Source organism: Crocodylus siamensis, chromosome 10 (assembly GCF_052110815.1).
Source record: "Crocodylus siamensis isolate JL-2025a chromosome 10, ASM5211081v1, whole genome shotgun sequence".
Lineage (NCBI taxonomy): Eukaryota > Metazoa > Chordata > Crocodylia > Crocodylidae > Crocodylus > Crocodylus siamensis.
In genome coordinates this window covers 25,470,247-25,493,637 of record NC_143404.1, presented here as the reverse complement: position 1 = coordinate 25,493,637, position 23,391 = coordinate 25,470,247, and the positions used below count along the sequence as shown (strand labels likewise).

The 23,391-nt window shown below is 42.2% G+C and overlaps 1 long non-coding RNA gene across 1 annotated transcript in view; it reads right to left on the bottom strand.

The window, feature by feature from the left end:
• The window catches only part of LOC149856360 (uncharacterized), a 743,716-nt gene extending 737,273 nt beyond the window's left edge, over positions 1-6,443 (bottom strand). Inside the window, exon 1 of the long non-coding RNA XR_016444434.1 lies at positions 6,390-6,443. This is a non-coding gene — a long non-coding RNA (uncharacterized LOC149856360). The remainder of the gene's footprint in view (positions 1-6,389) is intronic.
• Positions 6,444-23,391: the final 16,948 nt, after the last annotated feature.

Here is a 23,391-nt window from a genome sequence, read left to right as displayed (position 1 = left end):
ATGTTCACACTAAGGGGCATTAACGCAGTGTGTGGACCAACTTGGGACTAAAGTTAGTCTCAAATCAATTGACATACATAGCATTAATGTGCCTTAGCATGTCTACACTTGCATTAAAACATGTGCAGGCATGAGAGAGAGTAAACAGGGCCCCCAGGGTGCTTTATGTACCAGACAGCTGAGACTAAGGGAGGAGGAGCAGCTGGCAGTGACAGAGGGAAAATAAAAGTAAATAGAGTTTACAGCTGCAGCTGGAGGCCAGTGAAAGAAAAAAAGAATCACAGCAACACTTCTGGAGCAGCCTCTCGCTCCGGATTGGAGGAGGGAAGCTGCCAGGAAGCATTTCCAGCCCCAGAGGGAGGCAAGGAAGACTTCCTTCCAAGGTTAGAGCCATCTTGGTGGGTCTTTGTTTTGCTCGAGATTCTACCGAGGGACTGTGGCTGCATGGACTGACTCTAAAGGGAGACTGAAACAGTTGTGTCTGGGATGTTTGAGCCTATTCTAAAGCCATACCCTGGATGTGGGTGTGTGCTGGACTAAGACTATGGTCACCCAGGTGGCAGGCTACAGAGGACTATTCATTAGATTCATAGATATTAAGGTCAGAAGGGACCTCAGCAGATCATTGAGTCTGACCCCTGCCCCAGGCAGGAAAGAGCGCTAGGGTCAGATGGAATGGATTGTGTGAGGTGAAGGAGAGGTCTGGAGCCCCACAGAAGAAGCCAGAGATTGAGACCTGGGGTAGTGTCTCCTATTAACATTGTACCAACAATGGCAGAAGAGAAAAGTAAAATCAGTCTCCTGGCAGATCAGGTGAACTGAGATTTAAACCCTTCCTGTAGGCAAATGAACTCTCAGCAGTGGCAGCAAGCCCTACAATACCTCCAGTCATCACAATGTGCTTCAGCTATTTGTATATAAAATTGATACCTGCTTTTGCCATTTTAAGATTTATTAAGGGTGCTCATGTGTAGACCCATACTGTTAATAAACCTTAAATTGGCATGTGTAGATGCACCCAATAGGTGAAGAACTACATGTGTTGGGAGAAAAAAAAGTACTCCATAGGCTTTAAAGCAAGTATGTAATTTTTTACCCACATTTCCACAATTCATTTTTGGAAACTTGTGTATTACCCAGATTCTGTGATGAAGTAGTTAAATAGTTCAAAGTATTCATTTTATTTGGAAACTAGCATCCACAGTATTATATTTTTCAGTTGTTGATAATGGCAGGTAGACAACACTGGAGCAAGCCACTGGGAAAAAATTGGTGTATGGATAGTATCATCCCATTGTACTGAATATAACTGAGCTGAGCTTTGGAAAGGCAGCTTTAAAGTCGTACCCCTTATTTAAATGTATATTCATATTTCAAATGTGACTTCATTCTAGGAGTCTGATTCAACTGAACAATTAAGCATATACTTAACTATAGACGCATGCTTAAAACATACTGAAGTCAAGAGAACTTAAGCATTCTTTAAATGTTAAGTATATACTTCAGTGATTTGCTCAGCTGGGATGGACTACTATTTAGGGTTTTCTGTAAGTGATAAGCACTTCTTTAAAGGAAAGAAAATGGATGAATAACCTCTATTAAGTCAGGTGCCTACAAGTCTCAGATAATCTAGGCACTAGATATATGAAGTATAACTTCTTGAAATAGACAGCATTTGGATTTTAAAAAATGCTAGCACCTATAAAATATTCAATGCTTTGATATCCTGTTTAGTTCCATAACTCCAAGAATTCCAAGCCATAAGTAGGAATTTGCAGAAACAAATCTCACTGCTATTGGGTAATGAATGCTATTTCAACCTCAAAAAAGGGCTAAGCACTAGACTGAGAACTGCAGCTGTGATCTTGTGAAATATAGCACAATTTACATTGCAGAATAAGCATCAAGTGACAGGAACAAGAAATCCTTGTGGCCTAGTGTACAGATGAGTAAATCAGAATTCTAGAAGTCTGAAGAAGCCTTTCAAAGGAAGTATTTTTAAGTATCTGTATTTAAATATCCTAATATTTGTGTGTTAAACTGCAGCATTATAGAAAAAAGTTAGCTTCCATGATGCAAAACTCGAACCTTAAAATATGCATGGGGTTGGTAAGATTTGAAAGATCAATAAGGACTAGGTGCAAAAATTCATAAAAGCCTGTAGCTTTCTGAAATTTTGCTAAATTATGCAACTGATTTACAAAACTTTTACAAGTATAATACACACAATACACTCGCATATTTTTTGATGTTGGGGGAGAACTGCAGATCAGAAAGATTAAAAAGTCCCTACACCAAGGGCAAGAAGGAAACTTACTGCTAAAGATAAATGAAATCAAAGATACAAATCCTATGAAGTAGGAGAAGAAGGAGATTCGTGGTGCCACGTAGTAACTTCAGAGAAATAAGTTGTCACCTCTAAAAACACCAACGTGTCAGCAACTATGAATGGCTTCATCAAGAACAGAATGGACATGAAGATGAAAACCTTCTCCTGGACATTATCCTACCATATAGACTTTTCTATAGCAGCCAATGTGGTATTTTTTGATCCTGTAACATCTAGAGCACAACGGCTTTCAGCTTGCTTCATTAACTTAAACTAATAAGACAACTAACATTCCTAATGTGAAACATCTTCTTAAGTACCTAGTCAAATCAGTGTCCAAAAAAAATATGAAGGGGAGGTGAGAAGTTATCATTTTGTGGGGGGTCAGAGGATCTCTCTCTTCTTTTTTTTTAATGAAGATTTAATGAACTAAAATTTGAAGCCAGAGAGGCTGCTTGTACACATGATGGAGGGCTAGTTCCTCAAAATAGAAACAGTGGGTTTTTAATTGGTGGGTTTTTAATTGTGATGATTAAAACCCCAGTGTTTCAATTTAGGGGCTTCAGTCATTGTTACAGTGAGGGGCCTGATCCTGTGGAGATCCTGGTCCTTCCCTCCATGGTGGCAGCACTCCCCAGGGCTGTCCAGGCAGGCTGCTGGAGAGCTGGGTGCTGGATTCAAACTGGGGCAGCACATGGCCCATTAGTAGCCCACTCAGATGGCCCCAAGGGCTGATGCCACTGTGGAGGGAGGTACCAGGGCCCCCCACAGCTTAGAAGCCACCCACTGGTGGCTCACACCCCACAATTGTGGGTAGGCTCTGTCAAAAAAAATAAAAAAAGGCTGGGCCTCTTGTCAACTCTTTCTTCCCCAGTGGAGCATGCCCATGGCTGGGCAGGCAGGTGTTAGTGAGCTGCTGATGGACTGATCTGCCTCTGAGCTGCGGGGGTACCAGTTCTTCTCTCTGTGGTGTCCGCTAGCAGGCCAGGTGCTGGTTCCAAGCTGGGCTAACACCTGGCCCACTAGCAGCCTGCTTGGGGGGCCCTGGGAGATGTCGCTGCCATGGAGGGAAGGACCAGGACTCCCCTGCAGCTCAGGCCCCTCTGGCAGCTTGCTCCCCATCCATGGGTAGCCTCCCCCCCCTCCAAAAAAAAAAAAGATAAAAGGATCAGGCTCCTTACCACCACCCCCTCCCCACCGCTGGGACTTCTAGCTCTCCATGCACTGTCTCTGCTACTTTTCTGCCACCTGAGACCACCTGGGAATGGGCTGGGCTTGCCTCTGGGGCATAAGGGCAGCTGGGTGTGTTGGTGGCTAGAGAAAACAGCAGAGATGGTGCATGGGGCACTGGAATCCCATCAAGCCCAAGGGAAGCCCACAAGCAACACTCTCCCTACGTGTTCCAGCACCCAATGCACCATCTCTGCCACCTCCTCTAGCTGCCAGCACAACACAACTGCCCTCCTGTTACCTCCTTGTGCTGCCCCAGGGGCAATCTGGGTGTGCTGACAGCCAGAGAAGGTGGTGGGGATGGTGCATGGGGTGCTGGAAACCGAGGTGGGCTTGAGGATGGATGTATCACTGCAATGTGTTAGGTAGAAAACTAAAATATATCGGAATGTGTTTTAGTTTGCTATGTAACAAAGTCATTTATATCGCAATATGCTGCTGCACGTCTAATGTGTGACAATTAAACTGCTATAAAAGGACAATTAAACTTCTAAAAAGGGAAATTTTGTCATGTGTACAAGTACCCAGAGAACCTGATTCAAAGTGAGCTAGAACCAGTAACTGTACCAACAGATAGTGGTAGACAATGGACAAGTTGCTCAAACAAAGCCTGTTGAATATTAAGATATTGCCTACACCCATCACCTGCTTTGGACACCTGAGATTGACATCAACTGCATGAGATATACCACATGCAAAGTCTGACCCATGGGCCAGAGTGGGCCAGTTGTGGACTCTATTTCCAAGCAGACTCTGAGGAAGCAGCTCCTTTTGGCTGCCACTATGGAACCCAGACCCACTGCTCAGGCACCCCAGCCTGTCCTCCCCAAACCCACCACAGAGGTCAGGACCCATGCAAGCAGGTGGCTGGGATTGGGCATGGAAAGGAGTAAGACAGGCAGGTGGAATTGGGGAGACACCAGGATTTATGCTCCTGACAGAGCATAGCCAGGGGACAGCCATGGTTTGCTGCCCACACACCTTTGCAATGAGCGTGGATTCCATTGGCAGGAGCATGCAGGGAGTGGAGTGCGGCTCTTCCCTGGCTCTGGCCCCACACTGTCATCACCACAAGATCCTGGTCCCAGCCCTGGAGCAGTTCCCCACACAGCTGCATGCCCTGCCCACATCACTATCCATTGGTCTTCATGGAGACCCTGTAAGTGCGGGACTCTACCAGCACAGAACTGTGACAGCATGGGGCCAGCGCTGGAGCAGAGCTGCTGAGAAATGGACTCCACCATTTTGTCCACCTCTGAGCTATACCATAGGTGTTCACCACCTGGCATAAAGCCACTGACTTAGTGCATTTTTATGTATCAATATTCAAAACTCGGTACCCTATTCATGATCATTTAATTTTCATGTGCAAGAGCCAATACTGTAGTGTTTATACAAGTTTTAAGTACAGATAATAGGAACGTGCACTCACATGTCATGGCATACTTTTTGTGTTTTAAAATGGTCTCATTTATTTTAACATCACAAACAAATCCTTTCAGCTGCTGATTATACACACGCCATGACTCTACTCCACCTAATGCTGCCAAGCCAGCTTCGGTATTTAGTTAATAATTACTTTACATCCACTAGATGACACTACAACAGGCAGTGAATGCTTCCCCACTACAATAGGGGGAAAAGAGTTCATTAGGCTCCAAAACCAAGTAAGTATTCAGAATTTTCCAGTTATTTAGTGTTTTAAGTAGCTGTTGTTTCAAACCACTTTTATGCTCTAAATATATGTGTATAGTCCATGTATGACAGTGTAACATTTGCTTTACTTATTTGAAATTGTTATAATAGCTATTTTCTTCTTTTGTCAATGCATCCTCATTTACCCCCATAACAAGATATCAGAAAGTAAGCTCTAGGCTCCTGCTTAAACGAATTGCTTCACCAGGTCTAAAAAAAAGTTAAAGTCAATACTATCCTCTGTGACAAGAAAAGTGAAAGGAACTTTAAAGTTACGTTCTTTTTTTTAATAGTACTCTTATTTACCACCAGGGTTCAAATGACCTGTTTGTGAATCTAATTTCAGTACTTTTCTTAATATAACGTTATGTCAAAGCTAAGAGGACTTCAGTTTAAAGTAAGAACATGTCTTATCAGTGATACCATATTTCTTATTCCAGATAGAGGCCACTAGTTCATTCAATCTATACATTAGCTGATCATTCAGAGAAAGACATTACATCAGTGTTCCTAAACAATTATTCACTGGTCAGTTTGAATCTTAATGATTAAGATTTGATTATCATTATACTAATTCAGATAATGACATGTATTGTTAGTAGCCATGAAGTTATACTAACTCTTTTTGAAAATGTAACCACAGTGTTATCTGGACTTCTTGAATCATTGACTCCTCAATAGGTCCACTGCACACTGGGCAGCTAGTTCTCATTTGTCTTAAATAGTGTCCTAAAAATACGGAGAAATGACTAGAGAGCAATGGGATACATAACAGGTGACACTTTGTAGCAGTACATCCACAATATTCACAGATAAGATGAATGGGAAATTGGTTCGCAAGAAGGATCCATCCACACCACTTTACATGCATAGGCACTGTCATATTTAACTCAAATGTAAACCTCATACAAATGTTATATTGCCATAAGGTTTATAGCATAAGTCTTGGTCATAGTCTTATTGATAATGCACCATAAACAGTCACTAGAGTAAGTTAATTGTCGTTAGCTACCAGGGAAGGCTCATTACATTTAGTTAGCTATCATTTTAACAAAAGTCATAACTTGAGTTCTTTTATGGAGTGAACTGCATGACAGACAAAATACACACTGCTTTACATCTGAAAATCCCTTACCTTTCAATATGAGGTGCTATGCATTCAGGTGGCAAGTGATAGACAAGATACGAGCACCTGTAACAGAATGAAATATAGTTTTCACTAAAGTTGAAAACAAGGAAGTTAGTTGATTTTTAAATGAAAATAAAAGTAGATTTCATGGGCTCTTAGATGTTTGCGTAAAAGAAATCTGGCAATATTCTAGGCAAAGCAAATTCGTTCTAACCCAATTTACAGGGTAATTAAAACTGAAATCTGGTTATAACATTAATGAAACAGCTTTGGCCAAGGTTCCATAATACTTGTAGGGGAAGCTTCAAAACCACTCTGAGTTGTCCTTGTCCAGCATCTTCTCTCATACTTAAATTATGTCTTTGGAGTAGATACTATGCAAACACTAGTGAAAAGATGGTATCTTTCACAAGCAGACCCTGGTCGTTAGGAGATATCACAACACAAACTAAAAAATTAAAAAGATTAAGACTCAACCGTAAAACTCTCGTTAACTTTAAATGGAGCGAACTTGTACCAATAAAGAATGTGTTTGAAAAGACTCCTCACCAGTCTGGCTTGATGCATTTGCCTTTACAAATCTCAAATAAAAAAAATTACCTTGAAATGTGTCCCTAATTTTTCATCCAATGCAACATTATTTAAGTTCACAGGGCTACAATGTGTTTCAGGATATTAACCAGAGCAGGACAGAATACTATGAAATTAGTTGTTTGTGCTGATCTGTTTCCATCTGTCTTTGATTTGTTACTGCAGTAAGCCAGAGCATCCTGAAATGCTAATTAATATGTTGTGTATAGTTTTCAGATCATTATGCAAGAAAGGTCATTCCTCTCTAGTTCAAATATGTGTAGTATGTCAACATTTGATTCTAGGGCTCTGAATTAACGTGAAAAACTTCCACTATTTCAGGCCATTAATGATTTTTGTGTTATATAACCTCTCCAGTAGTAGTAAACAATTTACATTCCTGCAGTTTAAATTAATAAATAGCTCTGGGTTTCTTGTATCCGGCAAGTAAATGCGTGAAGACCTTCTGTATCCATTGGGACATTTTGACTGATCTGTGTATTAAACCCATTTTAGTGAGGTGAATGGTTTCATGAGGCTTTTATGACAACAACATGGGTTGGTAGAATACAGATACGTATTCTCTAGAGATTCTTGTTCTTCTCGTTGATTAAACAAGTAGGAAGTTACAGGGAAATGCTGATGCATAATCCAAGTGTTTAAATGCCAACATTATGAAATCAGCAGATGCCCTGTAGCCAGCCTATTCTGTCACAAACTGTAATCTTGTCAGAACTTGCAAAGCAAGACAGAATATGTTCAGTATTTGGAGAAAATGGGCTTCTCGAAAGAAAGTCCAAAGGTACAGGAAGTCATACTTGTGACTCAGTAGGCAAGCCTGATCATCAAGTCATGGCCCTACCACTGTATTAGAGGTCCAGTAGCTCTTTCAGTGCTGGAACACTTTATTTAAAACTATCTCCCTGCTTATACATGCTTTAAATACACACGAAAACCCTGGGGTGTCTATATTGCCATGAAATAGCTACCATCAAATGAATCCCAGTCCATATACATTAGCTGGAAGTATCATAATGAGGTAGAGTAGCTAGTTACCTTAGAGTACTGCTGAGCATACACCCAGTGCCACTCCTGGGCTTGCTTGAGTGTGTTTATTGGCACATGCAGGGATTCTCTTGGTTAACCACATTACCTCATTTTTGGGATGTCATGACAGTGGAGCAAGAGCATGACTCATGGTAGTGTGCCCAAGCATGGCATGGGCGTGGTTTAGAGATGCCTTAACTGCCCTATTGATTATAATGGGAGATTAGGGACTTGGGGCAGATCCAAAAAGCTATACGTAAGCTTAATATGAACTATTTTTACTAATGTAGACACCACTTGAAGTTTAATTTGGACAGATGTTTTACACTTCTCTGGCGTCTATTCACAAACTCCAAGCCTCGCCCCCAGACTACTTAATAAACATACACAAAACACAATATTTGGAACAGAAACCAGGACCTATGACTCACTTCTCTGAGAAGAACTTTAATTACTGGGCTGGAGAGCCACGTTCCCCGCTCTCTGACCATGTGCCTCATGGGTGACTGGTGCCTCTAGAGTCTGGGGGGGCACCAGATCGCTGATGGGGGGGAGTCCCCCAGTGGTGGAATTGAAAGTACACTTCCACCAGCATGTCCGGTTTTGCAGCTGGTGCTTCCAGCCCAAGAGCAGTGGTGGAAGCAGCATCAGCAAGGCAGATTTTCCCTCCCTTCCTGCTTCCTGACTCCCTGCAACCCGCACTGACCCCATGCACCTGGTTTCAGACCTCACCCAGAAACTCCCTGTCCCCCTGAACCCCTCCACCCTGCCTCTCCTTGAGTTGTGGGGCCTGGTATAGCCTTGATATGGGCACGCAGGAGCAGCATGGCTTGCTGAAACCCCAAGAGCAGGCAAGCAGGAAGAAGCCCCCATTGGAACCTCCACCACTCTTGGACTGATTGAGGTGGCAGGGCAGTGAATCAGGGTTAAAGGAACCAATGCGAGGTAGCGGAGTTACTGAAGGGGCAGGGAAACAATCTGGGGGAAGTGATTCAAGAATCAGGGAGGTGGCATAGGGGCAGCATCTTGGCAGCTCCCCACCCACTTGCTCCCCTGCTTCTTCTTTCCTCTTGCCCCTCCAATCCTGCCCCCTGCATCCTGACTTTCCTACTCCCCATTCACCCATCCTCCCCCTTCTCTTGCCCTCCCCATCCTCACCTACCTGTTGCCTAGCAGTTCCCAGCTGTCAGTCTAGGGCTGTAGATCCTAGGTAACAGGTAGTCCACCTGGGAGCAGTGTTTGATGAATACCTAGAATTTAACTTAACTTGAGCTAGGTAGCACAGCCCAAAGATAACCCTTACCTGAAATGGTTCAATTTTAAAATAGCTACAAGGCACTTAGCACATGTTAATGAGTCATAATGTGTGATCATTCAAATTTTAAGTACTCTTCACAAGGTCTAATTGTAATATGTAATCTCACCCATAGAGTATCCAGGAGGGCGTGTAACCTGGGTCTCTCACATCCTGAGAGAGTGCTCTAATCCATATAGGAATTTTTGCATGTGCTCCCAAAGCAGTGCCAGGTGCTTTTAATTAGTGAGCCATGCTAATTAAAAGCACCTGCACATCATGTGTATCAGCAGCGCAGCACACCTCCATGCTGAGAAAATGGTAGTAGTGCACTTTGAACTTAAGCAGACCAAACGTGTTTTAGTTCAAAATGCACCCCTGCCATTTTCTCAGCATGGAGGCGCACTGTGCCACTGATACACGTGATACATGAGGCTGCCAGAGCACATCAATTTATGTGGCGCAGCAGACTCGATTAATTGAGACTGTTCCAATGCACTTGATTTCCAGCACATTCAAGCAGGCTCCCTGCATGCATGTAAGTGCCCTATTGTATGACAGCGCTCACTTCTATCTCCAGTCCTATAACTGCACTAAAAAACTTTAAAAAAAAACCCAAAGAAACTCAAAACGCTTTCCAATTTAAAATAAACAACTAGGTGTTTAGCACCAACAAAGGGTTCAGAGTTCTGAATTCTGCTTTAACATAGGTATCCCTCTGTAGCCTGGTGCTCCCAAGATGCCACAGGCTCTTCTTTTTTGTGTTGGCGGGCTTGTATACCTCTCCATGACTTGTATAGGGAAGGCCCTTAAGTGCCTAAAATAGGGTTGTAGATTCTAGTCCAGGAGTCAGGCTCCTAAAAATTAAGAGTTGTGATGCTACTTGTTACAAGACCCATTTCCCTTTGTGAATCTACCCAAAGTTTGTACCACAAAGCTCAAAAGGTAGTTGACACTGCGGCTTGGAGCAAAGGATATTCATATGATATCAATGTGTATAGAGCTGTCCTGTGGCTGCGTCCAAGGGCAAGTTAGCCCATTGTAGCTATCACCAGCACAGATTTAAAACAGTCTCCAGGCCTGTCAAGGGCTACAATGAGTCAAGGAAATTCAAGTTTTTCCTTTACAAGTCATCTTCACTCAGCAGAAGGTGGCAGTTGTGCATATTTGGTTTCAGATCCAAAAACAACCTTCAGAAATGCACATTCATAAGTAAAGAAAAAACAGGGGAAAAATTTAGAAATCCGTGGTAGACGAGTGATCGTATTCAGAAGAAACTCCCTCTGTATTGGCCTGTCAATTGCTATCAGGCCTGTGTTAATCACTTTGAACATTTTCAGATTTTACTGCAATACCACAAATAACACAACCCCCAACCTCTATCATCAACTTTGAGCTAAAACACAGCCTAAAAGAGGAAATGTACATTACAGAATCACAAATGAATATTTGTTATTCAGCCTGACACTGATTTGGCAAAAATGCAATTAAAGATAAAAGCTGTTAGTGCAGGCTTGTTTATGCTTACCAATTAAAATTATTTTTGACAATGCTACAGGACTATAATCAGTCTAATGGCTTTTATGGAATTTCAAGCTTTTACAGATTGGTTTAAAATATTAATTATAAGTCTTATTTTAAAATAAAATGCTAGATGTCTATTATGTAGTCAGGTAGAACACTTAAGAAGCCTCATTGAGGCTTGTGATTGTATCTGTTACACACACACACACTGGATCTGTTACACAGCACACAATACTTAGACAATAAATTTTTGAGTAACAAGAAGTGCTGCACAGCTCCCATTAAGAATATTCTACTCAAATAATAATTTTTCTGATAATCCAAAATATTTTGCGACAACTTCCATTTCTTTATTATCTTCTGGGTATTATCTGGCAGGTGACAACTTTCTTTCTAACCCAGTTTTTTTGGCCCTAGGAACAGGGTCCTTCTCTTCTGAACATTTAAGGGGAGAATTGGGAACAGTTGTTCTCTCACTAGGCTTTAGGAGTATCATCTGCCTTCCAAATTTAAAATTTCCAAAGTTTGCTGGAGTCCTGAAACGGATGGAAAGTTATACCCGTAAGTGGCTGGAAGCCTGAAATGCCCCTGTCATCTTCGACAACTAGATATATTTCCCAAAGGACCTTTGCAGAGTTAAGGAGAAAAAATCAGCCTTTCTTTAGTTAGGCCTAAGCCTCCATGCCATAATTTCTTTAGCAACCAACAAGTATCTTTAAGTCACAGGCAGTCAAAGAATTCAATGCAGGCATTGCCAGCAGGGGAATCTGGTATTTTTATTTACGGAGTGAGTGGTGATGCTAATTACCTAGGTTTACCTGCATATGGGAAAATAAGGATTACAATGGGCACTTCAGCATTCCTCTCATGCTTTCACTGTCACTCCACAATATCCTCTATCACCTCTCTGCTGCCAGTAACAACAGTTTGTATAACATGAGAGATGAATATATATGGCAGGGGAAAAGAAGGTATTTTTCTTTCTTAATTTTTACCAGGAGATTGGGTGATGGCCAGCACGGCCAGTAAAAGATGGGCCCATTCAGTGACATGTCCATCAACCCATCCTCAAGCAGCCATGCATCACTGCATCCCTGTGGGAATGCAGCTGTGTCAATACTGCCTATCCTCCTTGCATACCCCCTGAGGGGCCATGTATCCTTCCTAATGTTAAAATCCAAATTACATCATCTTTTACCAGGAAAATCAAGTCCAAGATTGAAGAGGAAAAGTACTTTTGTCCCTACAAACTTCAGAGTAAGAGATCACTGTACTATATAACAACATGCTTCACCTTTGTTGATCGACGTTCCTTCCTCTCAGTCACAGTGACTCATTTCCACAGATTGAGTATCTCTATCTCCTGATGGAGCAGGAAAATCTCTTCACAGAGTCTGCAGTGTGGACCACTGCACTAACATCCATCTCTTGTACACATTATGAAGGTTAGCACCCAGCACCTGGGGCTGCATGGCAGCAAATGCTAAGATCATCTGCTCCCAGTCCTGTGCATCTGCGTAAAGCTTTCGATTGTTCCATGGTGCATAGTGCAGTGCAGTTGTTCTGCTGCATTGCTGAATCTGACTTTCCTCATGTTGTGAGAAATGTGTGAGAATAACATGAAGTGAGAAAGGAGGTTGAGCTCAAATAATAAAAGCACTTTGCAGGTAATGACTGAGAGTATTGCAGAAGCCTTTCTGGTACTGATTCTGAACAGAGGTGCCATACCACCTTGGGGTGCCAGGAGATCCCAATAGAAACAGAATCTTAGAAAAGCAGGGCTGGAAGGGACCTTGGGAGGTCATCTAGTCCAACCCCCTTCTCAAAGAAAGACCGTCTTCAACTAGATCATCCTAGCCAGGAAAATTGTCTAGCCAGATCTTAAAACCTCGGATGATGCAGATTCCACAGCCTCTCTGGGTAACTGTTCCAGTGTTTTACTACCCTCCTAGAGAGAAAGTTTTTCCTAATATCTAACTTAAACTTCCCTTGCCACCTCGCCTTGTTCTGTCATCTGCCGCCACTGAGAACAGTCTTGCTCCATCCTCTTTGTAACCACCCTTCACATAGCTGAAGGCTGTTATGAAATCCCCCCTCAGTCTTCTCTTCTCCAGACTAAATTAACCGAGTTCCCTCAGCCTTTCCTCACAAGACAAGTGCCCCAGCCCCGTAACCATTTTTATTGCCCTCCACTGGACTCTGTCCACATCCTCTCTGTAGGGGTGGGGGCAAAATAGGACACGGTACTCCAGATGTGGCCTCACCAGTGCTGAATAGAGGGGAATAATCACTTCTGTTAACCTTTCTCACAACAAGGACACAATGTTGACTCATATTCAATTTATTGGCCACAGTGATGCAACACCAGGCCTTCAGATAAGAAGGTAAAAACTTTCCTCCTTCCATCTGGTGGTCTGCGGATGCCCCACCTATTCAGCACTGTCTGAGGCTACTTCTATAGGGACTATCCTTCCCCAGCCACCCCCTGCTCCCTAGTAACCCCTGTGATGGCTGGCCCCACACTTCCAGCAGTGCTCTCTAATGAAGGAGGACAGGTACCTGTGGATGTGGGGCCAGAGCTGTGCTTTCCAGCCTGGCTCATCCCCTCTGCTTCTCCCATGTTCCCATTGTCACTTGGCAATGCATGAGACTCCAGAGGAGCAGCCTTGGTGACAGAGGCTGCCCTTGCCCCTGCAGATATAGACTGGAAGCAGGGAGGAAGCAGGCAGGGGAAAGAGCAGGGCACAGGAGTATGGGTCCCACCTCCAAGACCTTTACCTGGAGTTAACTACATGAGTAGTTCTCAACCATTTTAATCTTAAAGTACCCCTCCTTCACTTTTCTGAATTTAGATTGCAGCTCAGTGATTCTAAAATGGGGTTCTTTGAAATTCAGAAAAGTTGGGGTATTGTGAGGCTATAAAGGTTAGGGAGTATAGTGTCTCTTGGAGTACATACACTTGGATAGCACAAGAGAACTCTTATTAGTGAAGAGCCCTTAAAATGCATAGATAATTATAGTGGGTAGGCAATACTAAAACAATTCCCAGTAACTGAGAAAATTACAGGAGGGGAATACACGCACTTAGTCTAGGCATTTAAAAAGAAGGACATTACATATTTCATTTAGGCTACTCAAAAGACAAAATACCGTTCTCTTTGTGATAATTTTAGGTCAAGCCCAATGTAAGTAGAAATAAAAATAAAAAATGGTTCCCAAAGGATTTTCAGAAAGCAGTGAAAGAATTAGGCCACCAGAGATATACTGCCTCTGGTAGACTGTTTTCCTCTATTTTGGTTTTCTTTTGTACCTGAGTAGAGAGGTCAAGTAAAACACCTTTCCTTTCTCCGGCCAAAATACAGAAGGCAGTCTGATCACATGAAATAGGATCAGGCCATCATGGGGAAAACATAAAGAACCTGCACAAAGCATGAGGTCCAGGTGACCTCTTGTAAAGATCAAAACACCCATGTACAGAGCATAATATAGTCTTCAGGTTCAAAAATTCAAGCTCTACAGGTTTTCTGCATGTGCAGAATCCATTTAAGGAATGACAATCGTAAATCAGCTTCCCAGTTTGCATATACCAAGATATTCACCTTGTGGCTCAATCTGAATTTGAAACAGCTGATTTTAAAAAGTTACTTTGTAACTTGCTTCCAATAGTTCACACCATGCAGGTCTGAAGTCAATCTTTACATCACTTTCCATTTTTAGGAGTTCGGTATCAATTGTTTCTGGCAAAATTTTATACACTAGAAAAATCTGTCAAGTGGCTATAGCAACATGACAGCTCAGAGCGTCACTTACTTTTCAGTTTTGCAGATTTCACAGCAGTATTTACATCCCAAAAGATAATAGGAAAGGGAAGAGACATTATGAGAGAATACACCTTCAGTGTTTTTCAACACCTAATTTCACTTCAAGAGTCAAATTGAAATCAATGAAGTGTCAAGGCTAAAAGAAAGGTTTAAAAAATATTTTGACAGATGGATGTTCAAGGACTTTAGTAAGTAGAAAAAACAAAACAAAACACAGCAACTGAAGTGCGTATTCTCTCCTCGACCCCACCTCCTTTATTTATGTTTCTGGAAGCTAAAGTAATTACATTCAATATGTAATCCCATAAGGCTGAATAAGTAATGTTAAGGAACAGTTTCACTATTTATGTCTGGTTGTGGTACAAAGTTTAAAAAAAAGTTTTAGAGCTTTGAAATACACAGCATTGACCAAATACCATTAGTCAATCTAATTGATACATATTCAGGGCTTGGGGTGACTTACATGAATACGTGCTTAGTTAACATATTTTTGAATGTGCTATTTGTGACAGACATTGAAGGGTTGCTTACCTGGCTGAAGGGAGTCCCATGACAAGGCTTGTCTCTTCGGAGACACTGCAGTAGTGCAAAGGAAATTTATCCCAATGGGGACCCTGTACTTGGGGCAAAACTCCTCAAAGGAGTTTTAGTTTTCTGTGCCCCAAGTCATTTAAAGTGCATTATGCTCCAAATTTCCTACAGTGGCTGGAATTAATATGCAATACACGCTGAGGTGTGCAAACACCAACACCATTAAAAGGTACAAAAGTACTTAGCCTGCTTTAAAGTGTCATGCACACATGCCTCTTGTTTCATCTACACACAGCCTGTGTGTGTAATTCAAGTGGGGGCTGCACAGCTGCAGAAGCCAGATCTAGTTCATCCCAGTGCTCAGACAAGGAAGAGTAAGACTTGGGGAAGTAGCCCCAGTTCGGTGGGTGTGTGAGATAAAGGAAGGGTGTGGGCAGCAGGAGCCAAACCCAGTGTGCCCATGTGTTTACCCATGGGAGAAGTGAATCTGCTTTAGGCTGCAGCCTCAGCTGCAGGGCCCACTGTGCAGGGACCGTGCCCCAGGGCAGTGTACATTGTGTGGTGCAAGGACACAGATGTGGGCGCAAGTGCCAGCAGTGTGCTTACATCTGGGCCAATGTGGGAGGACCCCAGCCACAAAGGACCCACCATCCAAGAAGCTGGGGATTGTGTGTAAATTCATTGTGCATAAGGATCATTAGTAGTGTTTGTAAATAAGTATTCAATAACTCATGTTGTAAATATAAGTTATTTATTTATTAGTGAGTCAACATCTAATTATTGTTTACTCATCTCCTTTAACCTATATCACACTGGACAGGTTATCAGTTTGAGAACCCAGTAGATACCCAAGTAACTATTTCTGTATCACCAGTGTTCTTTTTATGTACTATATAGAGAGTTAATTTGGTAGCAATTCGTAATTTGTATGCACTTTAGTTATATCTTGTTCTGTATATAATTCAATTGTACATAATGAAATATTCATAAATAATTATATTGGTTGTTGCAAAGGGTTTGTAAGTGTAAAATGGGCTCTCTCTGCTGGAAAGCCCTGTTTTGGCTCCTAGGAGAGCCAAGTGAGGCTTACACTACTGGGCACCCCAGAATTCCAACACTCAGTCGTGGTATGTGGGTAGTGCTGTGCACAAGGGTTACATATGCATGTTGTACAAACCCTGTCATAGATATGCACCAGACATGGGAATGGTCATGGTTGGGGTCTAGAATACTGGAAATCCAAGAGCTGTAGGTAAGGGTAAGAGAAGTGAGTATCAGTCAGAGCCTGAGGTATCACACCCAGGGTCAAAACAGTCAAATGGTGAAGGCCAGGCTGGAGGTCAGAAGCCGGAGAATCCAAAGCACAAAATGGGCTAGGTTGGGGCGAGGTACTGGGGTCCAAGGCAGGGCTGAGGCTGGAGCGAGGCAGAGGTGACCCTGGAGGCAGGGCAGAAACAAGGCTGAGCCAGAGCGTTACAGAAGGAAGGTAAAAACAAGATGGGAGGATCCCAAATAACCACCCTATCAACACTGTTACCAGGAAAAGTCCCTAGGGCAAATGGAAGGGTTTTTATAACCCTGCTATCAAGGGCTTCTGCTTTCCATTGGTTCCTCTTGGTCCCATGGTTCCCCACGAGGAACCTCATGGTAGGGCCCAGGCTCAGCTGGGTCTAGTGCTAGATTTACTGCTTGGCAGTACCACAACCAATGAGCTCAAAAGATCCAGGTTTGAGCCCCAGATGTCCTAAGAGACCCATTCATAAAAAAGTCACTGACTTTTTAATTTTAAACACAAATATGCTGTATATGTAAATAAGCACAGTCTCAGGAAGAACAAAACAATGGTGTGGTGTTCTGCAAAGCAATACACCTTATTGAAGAGAATAGGTGAAAATGCTAGACTTTCGTTTGAACTTTATTTCTATATAATAAAATAGCAAAGCTCCTTCCAGTAATAAGGCCAATTTGGAGATCCTGAACATGTGCCCACAGCTCTTGAGCACCAGTGCCCAACGTAGCCAGTTCAGGTTATAGCACATTGGGAGTAGGGTGAGCAAGAAGTTAAGAACTGGGCTATATCTCAGATATCTAATATCTGAGAAGGTTTGATTTGCTGTTACTGAACTATTCAAGGGACCACAAGCTGTTTTAGACCTAGTCTTAAGTTTTTGGCTTTGGAAGATACCTTCTTAAGCCTTGCAGTTTTACAACCTATGTAAAAGTTTCACCCCTCAGGTGAAAGGTGTATTTTATCAACATTAGTCTGGTTTATGGACAGAGAACACAAAGTGATTAGAAACCACAACTACAAACTATTGCAACAAACTGTTCAACATCAAAACCAATACACCAGACACACAGAGCAAGTATTTCTTTAAATTTAGTTCTGCAGCATGTTTTGTATAGTTTGACATTTTGAAGACATACTGACCAAGAAAAAAAATACTAAGATTGCAAAGGAGAAATTTCAGCTAGAACCTGAATTTCAAAAGAAGGCATGGGGCTGTAGGGGATGGAGGGGTGGAAAAGAAACCTACATAAAGTTTCCCAGTTAGTGGCCCTGTACTTTCAGAGTAACAGGAATTCATGTTCTATTTTAAGTTCATCTCGGGCTTCAACATGAAAAAGCTGTCAGATTCCTCCTTACCACTCTACATATACAAAGTAATAGTTTCAAGCCACAAGCACTAATGCACATTCAACAGTACTCACATGCATAACACTTTCAGGATCAACACCTCAGCATTAGCGCATACAAAATTATTTCAAACATTTGCTACTGAGGTTGTAATAGAAACTATATTGTACATAGTGCTTTCAAAAGAAGTGAAAACATTTAACCACTGAGAAAGGAGCTACAGCTCTAAGAAGTATGTGAAATGTCCAGTAATGTCACTATTAAGTATTTAAAACTCTAATGCATACAGCAAGATCAGAAAGCTTGCAGAAGTTGTAAAAATAAAAAAATCTCCAGTACTTCAGTTCATGGGTTTCACTGTAATTTGTTATTCAAATAACTGCATACTTTTTTTGAACTATACATATAGTTTTTGTTCAGCTGTTATTATATATGTTTGGTTGCACACTCCCTAAATCAAGTCAATATTACATTCTTGGTATGTCAGGATCATCTGAATATTTTACTTAAATAAAAACAGAAAAAACACATAGTCATGCTGTGAATCCTGGAGAAGAGCTAATGCAGTGATTTTGGAAGAACTTTATATATTCTGACAAACTGAACAAGCTCCAGGGTGTTCATAAGCCATGAAGATCATTTCAAATCTTGGTTATGTGAACAGGATTTGAAACTAATTCCTCTCCTGCCATAAAAATTTTGGATAATATTAACAGTTCAGGGAGATCAGATGTTTGCATATTAAATTAATTCTGCACTATTTGACAACAGAATAGTAACTTATTCTTACTCTAATGGTGTTTTCCCTACATTCCATATAACATTATCAATCACCATATGCTTATTGGTCAGCTGGGGGTGCCCTGTTAGACTGCAGATCTACAAAGTAAGAATTTCACATCTGCAAAGGTTTGAGAAAAGGGGGGAGTGGGAATCCTCAGAACGGAAATGAATTTGGCAACGTCTTATGAGACAATATTCTTGCAGTAAAGTGATCTTTCTACAGGACTTGTATGTGATTAACTCAACTACAAGACGTTTGTGTGTTCAACATGCCGAGTTCAGGGTATGGCAGGCATTCATTTTTTGAGCTATGAAGTGGCCCAGCACAGAACTACAAAAATATAATATTATAGGGGTGCACAAGCATTCAAGCTCCCTGGCTGGAAAACTATAAAGTCAACTCAAACATGAGCTCTCCAGCCAGGGAGGTGAAAGGGGGTTCATCCTTTGTCTGTCTGTTCCTCACTTCAGAAGCAGGGTCCCGTACAGGCATTGCATACAGTGCTTTGAAAAGAGGGAGTTCCTGTTTGATAGCACTACTATTTTGTATCACTTTTGGCATCTTTGTCATGTTACAAAGAGTATGCTTACTGTATATGTATCAGACACAGCAGCAACGTGTATCAGACACAGGGCAAACAAACTGAAGATTCATGGTGCATATATGAACCTGTGCCAATTGAGCTTCCTAGCGTACACTTTGATTTCCTCTCTGTGGTGCCAGGAACCAGTATGCAGCCAGATTACATGAACTATGCAACAGTTAGGAAAAGGTTATAAAGAGCCTTGCCTTGTCTCAGTTGTAGCCAACCACAAAAATCAAGTGTTGAGGAAGGATAGAAGGCAGCTCCTTTTCCCATTCAGGCTGCCCTGGGAAGTTAAAGGGCCACACAGACTGGAGTACATCTTTGCTGGGGTTCCCGATTCTTCTATTATACAGCAAATTTCAATGGTGATTCTCAGCCTCTGCCACAATTCCCTTCTCTTCCCATGCAGCCACCCACATAAATGGAAAAAGTGAGCTGGAATGCCAGCTAGTAGGATGAGTGCTGTTTGCTTGTCTTAGATGGAAACTACAACGGTGTTTACTTGTTTTAAAATTAAGGAACTTAATATTTGCTGTAACCCTTTTCAGTAGATGGGAATTATTAGTGTAAGTGCATATATTCGCTTTACTTAGGCTATAAACAAATTTATCCTGTTAAACAGTAAAAACAAGAAAAAACTTGCTTCAAAGTGAAAAGCTAAATTTAGCTGTTTAACCACCCAGTTTCATTCTGACATTTCAGCCAGAAATGCCAGTTCCCTTCTGGGAGGAAAGCAAGCAGTAAACAGGAGGACAGCCAGTGTCCTCCTTGTTTTTATCCTGCTGGGATCAGCTGACTGGAAACACCTCAACCATTTCAAGAGTCCCATTCTGTTTCCAGAAATGAAAATATGTAAAGTCTTTGTAAGTACAACAGAGTTTTAGGGAAACCATCAAGTGCATTCCTGAATCTCCAAGACAATTAACCATTTCATGCCTTTGAATCACAAAGGTCCTCCAGTTTATATTCAGAACTGGCAGAAGGCAGGGCAGGATATAGCTTTATGTGCGCAGACAACCTTAGGGCCTTGTTACATATTAATTGTAGGCAGCTCCTTGAGCTCTTAACCCCTTTATTGTCCACAGATTAATACGGGAAACTAGTTTTAAGCACACTTTAGGCATTTTTAGGTTATGCTACTCCAGGACAAGCTGCTCTCTGAAATGTGTAACCCAGCTTGTGTTCTATTAATGTGCGTTGTCCAGGATGCTGTGTTCCCTCCCCTCACCTTGCCAAGTGAAAAAACTTTCCACCCTTGAACTCTACTGCCCAGGGGGCAGTTCTGACACCAAACCATGCCTCCTCCCATCCACAGGGATGTGACCATCTAACCCCCAGGGGTGCAACCCTGTGCAAACAGCCTGCAGAACATATTCCAGATAGCCAGGTTGCAGGGCATGGATGGGGCCAGAAGTAGGGTCTAGCAGGGAGGGGGGAGACAAGGTAGGGGGCCCATGAGTTGGGGCTTCCTTTCTGAATCAGAGGCTCTCCCAAAATGCCTATCCTCACCACCACCCCAGGAAGCATAACCAGTAACCCCCCACACTCCAATCACAAATCCCAATTCATTAAACCATGAGACCTTCTTTAATTTATTTCCTTTTTCCCCCCTTTTCTTTTAATTTTATCCTTTAGTGGTAGACTTCCTTTAGTTCATCACCCTTCTCCACCCCCATTTCCTTTTCATCTCCCATTTTATCACCCAGCCCCATTCAATTAACTTTCTACCTTGAAGTTTCATGTTCATACCCCACTCCCAACCCATCTTTCACACCTAGGGCAGGAATAGAAGTCTGTACTGGCTCACCTGCCCTCTAGTTACAGGTCACAGCTGTGCAGAAGAGGAGACAACAAGAGAAGGATTTTAGATGCAGGGCCTTGTTACGCCTTACACCATGAACTGCACAAATGTTGGTTAGTGTTACAGCTAGCTTGAGTCTGGAGCAGTCACACATGCAGGCCAGCAGGGGTCTGGAGGACTGAAAGGTAACTCCTTCACTTTGCATTCTGGACTTTCCCTGCACCTGCCCCTGCCCCTGCCTCTGGGTGTCGCCCTTGCCCCTCAGGGTCCCCCCTGCCTTCTGCCACCCTCTGTCCCCACAGCATTTCTTACTTGTGGCTGTCTGGACTGTCTGCTCCAGTGAAGCAGCAGCAACCATGTAGGCAGGTTAACCCTTCCCTGCCTGCTCTAAGCACAGGCAGCAACAAGTACAGGTTGCTGGGCGGGAGCAGTGACAGGGGATCTGAGATGCTGGGGAGGGGCAGCAATGGGCCAGTGTGGTGGGGGGAGGGTGGGCCTGTGGGCTGTTTACACTTGGCATAGCCTGGAGTGGTTATACCTTGCTGCAATGTGAACTGGGTAATACAATCAGAGATAATCCTGTCCTAGAGTGGTGTAATTTTGAGATGTACAGCAAGTGCTTAAAACCATTTTAGGTGTTAATGTGCCAGCCTTCAAGGTGTTAAGACCTCCAGGAGCCACCGAAAATTACTGTGTAACAAGACCCTTAAGGTGCGAGTGCTCCAAACTCAGGTTAGCACTAACACTGATCAACATTTGATCCACTAAAAGTGCAACTTGTAATGAGGCCCTTAGAGAACAAATTAGGCGTCCCCCTGCGCCCTGCATCTGTTTGGCTTCAGACTAACACAACTCTTTATACAGAGCTGGAAAAAACAAAAGAAAATAAATCACAAATTCTTGCCGAGATCAGCATAATGTAGTGGTTTCCTTCTGTTTGATGATTTTCTCCTCCCATTACTCTAGGCTTTCCTCTGTTGGGACAGGTAAGGTACAGCTGCTGTGATGCTAGTGCTTGTTAAATGTAAGTTAGGCAGGACTAGCCTTGGACTCAAATACTATGGTGTATTAAGATCTAAACCAGAAATCATGAGGATGTTTGTACATTTGATGCTAGTTAAAACTACTGGTTTGATTTCTTAGTCCTTTCACTGTACTCCTGAAGGTATTGCACTGCAGTTCTTCACAGGCACTCGATTCAATATGGCACATGAACTACTCATACATTCTGCCAACAGACTCCATTCCCAGTCATCTTGAAACTTATACATAACTTTATAAAAATATCATGCCAGATTTAACATGGTTTGTATTGAAGGTTTTGAAAACTACAAATTCCTTCAATTATGTCTTCAAATTAGCTAATGGTAAAACCATACAATCCTTTGCATTTGATCCAAGGAAAAGCAATGTTATTTTTATAGAAAAATAGATCATGTTTTTTTTCACGCAGGGGGAGAGGGACAGAGCAGAATGCTCTTGTTTGCCTCAGAGCAAAGATGAAAATTATTAAACTCTTAATGACAAGTACAACTGGAAGCAAAGCCTACATAAGGATTTCCCACATACCTTCCCAACAGATACAGGACTGGCTTGAGAATCAAGAGACTCCACTGCTATTGCCAGCTTCACCACTTGCCTGCTGGGTGACCTTGGACAATTCACTCCCTCACACCCTCTGTGCCTCAGTCTCTCCATTTGTTAAAGAGGGATAATGATATGGATCTCCTTTGTAAAGTGTTTTGAGAAGTACTGATCAAAGTAGCATATAACACATAGACATTATTAATATTATCCTGAAAGGTGACAAGATTAGTTACAGTACTAATGTTAGGGTTTTATTTCGTGATTTTTAGAAAAGAAGCAGAGCTGGAAAGGAGGTAAAGTGTTATGAATTACCCGGAATATGATTGCATCTGCAGCTTGTTTTACCTGCCACAGATCAGAAAATACCTAACAGATGTTAATGACTTCCTGACAACAGGGAATGGCTGAAACAATCAGAGAAATAAAGAGCTGACCTCATAATTAGCATCCTTGGTCACTTATGATACCAGGCTTCAAACTGGTTTTAAAAGAATATTGAATATGGCTCCTGGATTAGACTGGAATAGGAAAGGGAAGCACCATAAATTCTTGAGACTAAAATCAGAAGATGCAATGATTGAAATGTAATGGTCTCATATTTTTGCAGGTTTCAGGTACAAATCTGAACTTTTGGTGCTTATCTGAATCAAACTAGGATCCCATCTCTCCACATTTCTAACTGCAATCCACTAGAAGCAAAATTTCAACTGGCAAAGGAGAGCAAAATTTTCTATAAGCCATTACCATCGCCCAAGCCATTAGTCCCCAACCTTTAACAAATCTGAAGGTTTTTATTTCTTACTGATACAGGAGACAGATAGCAGT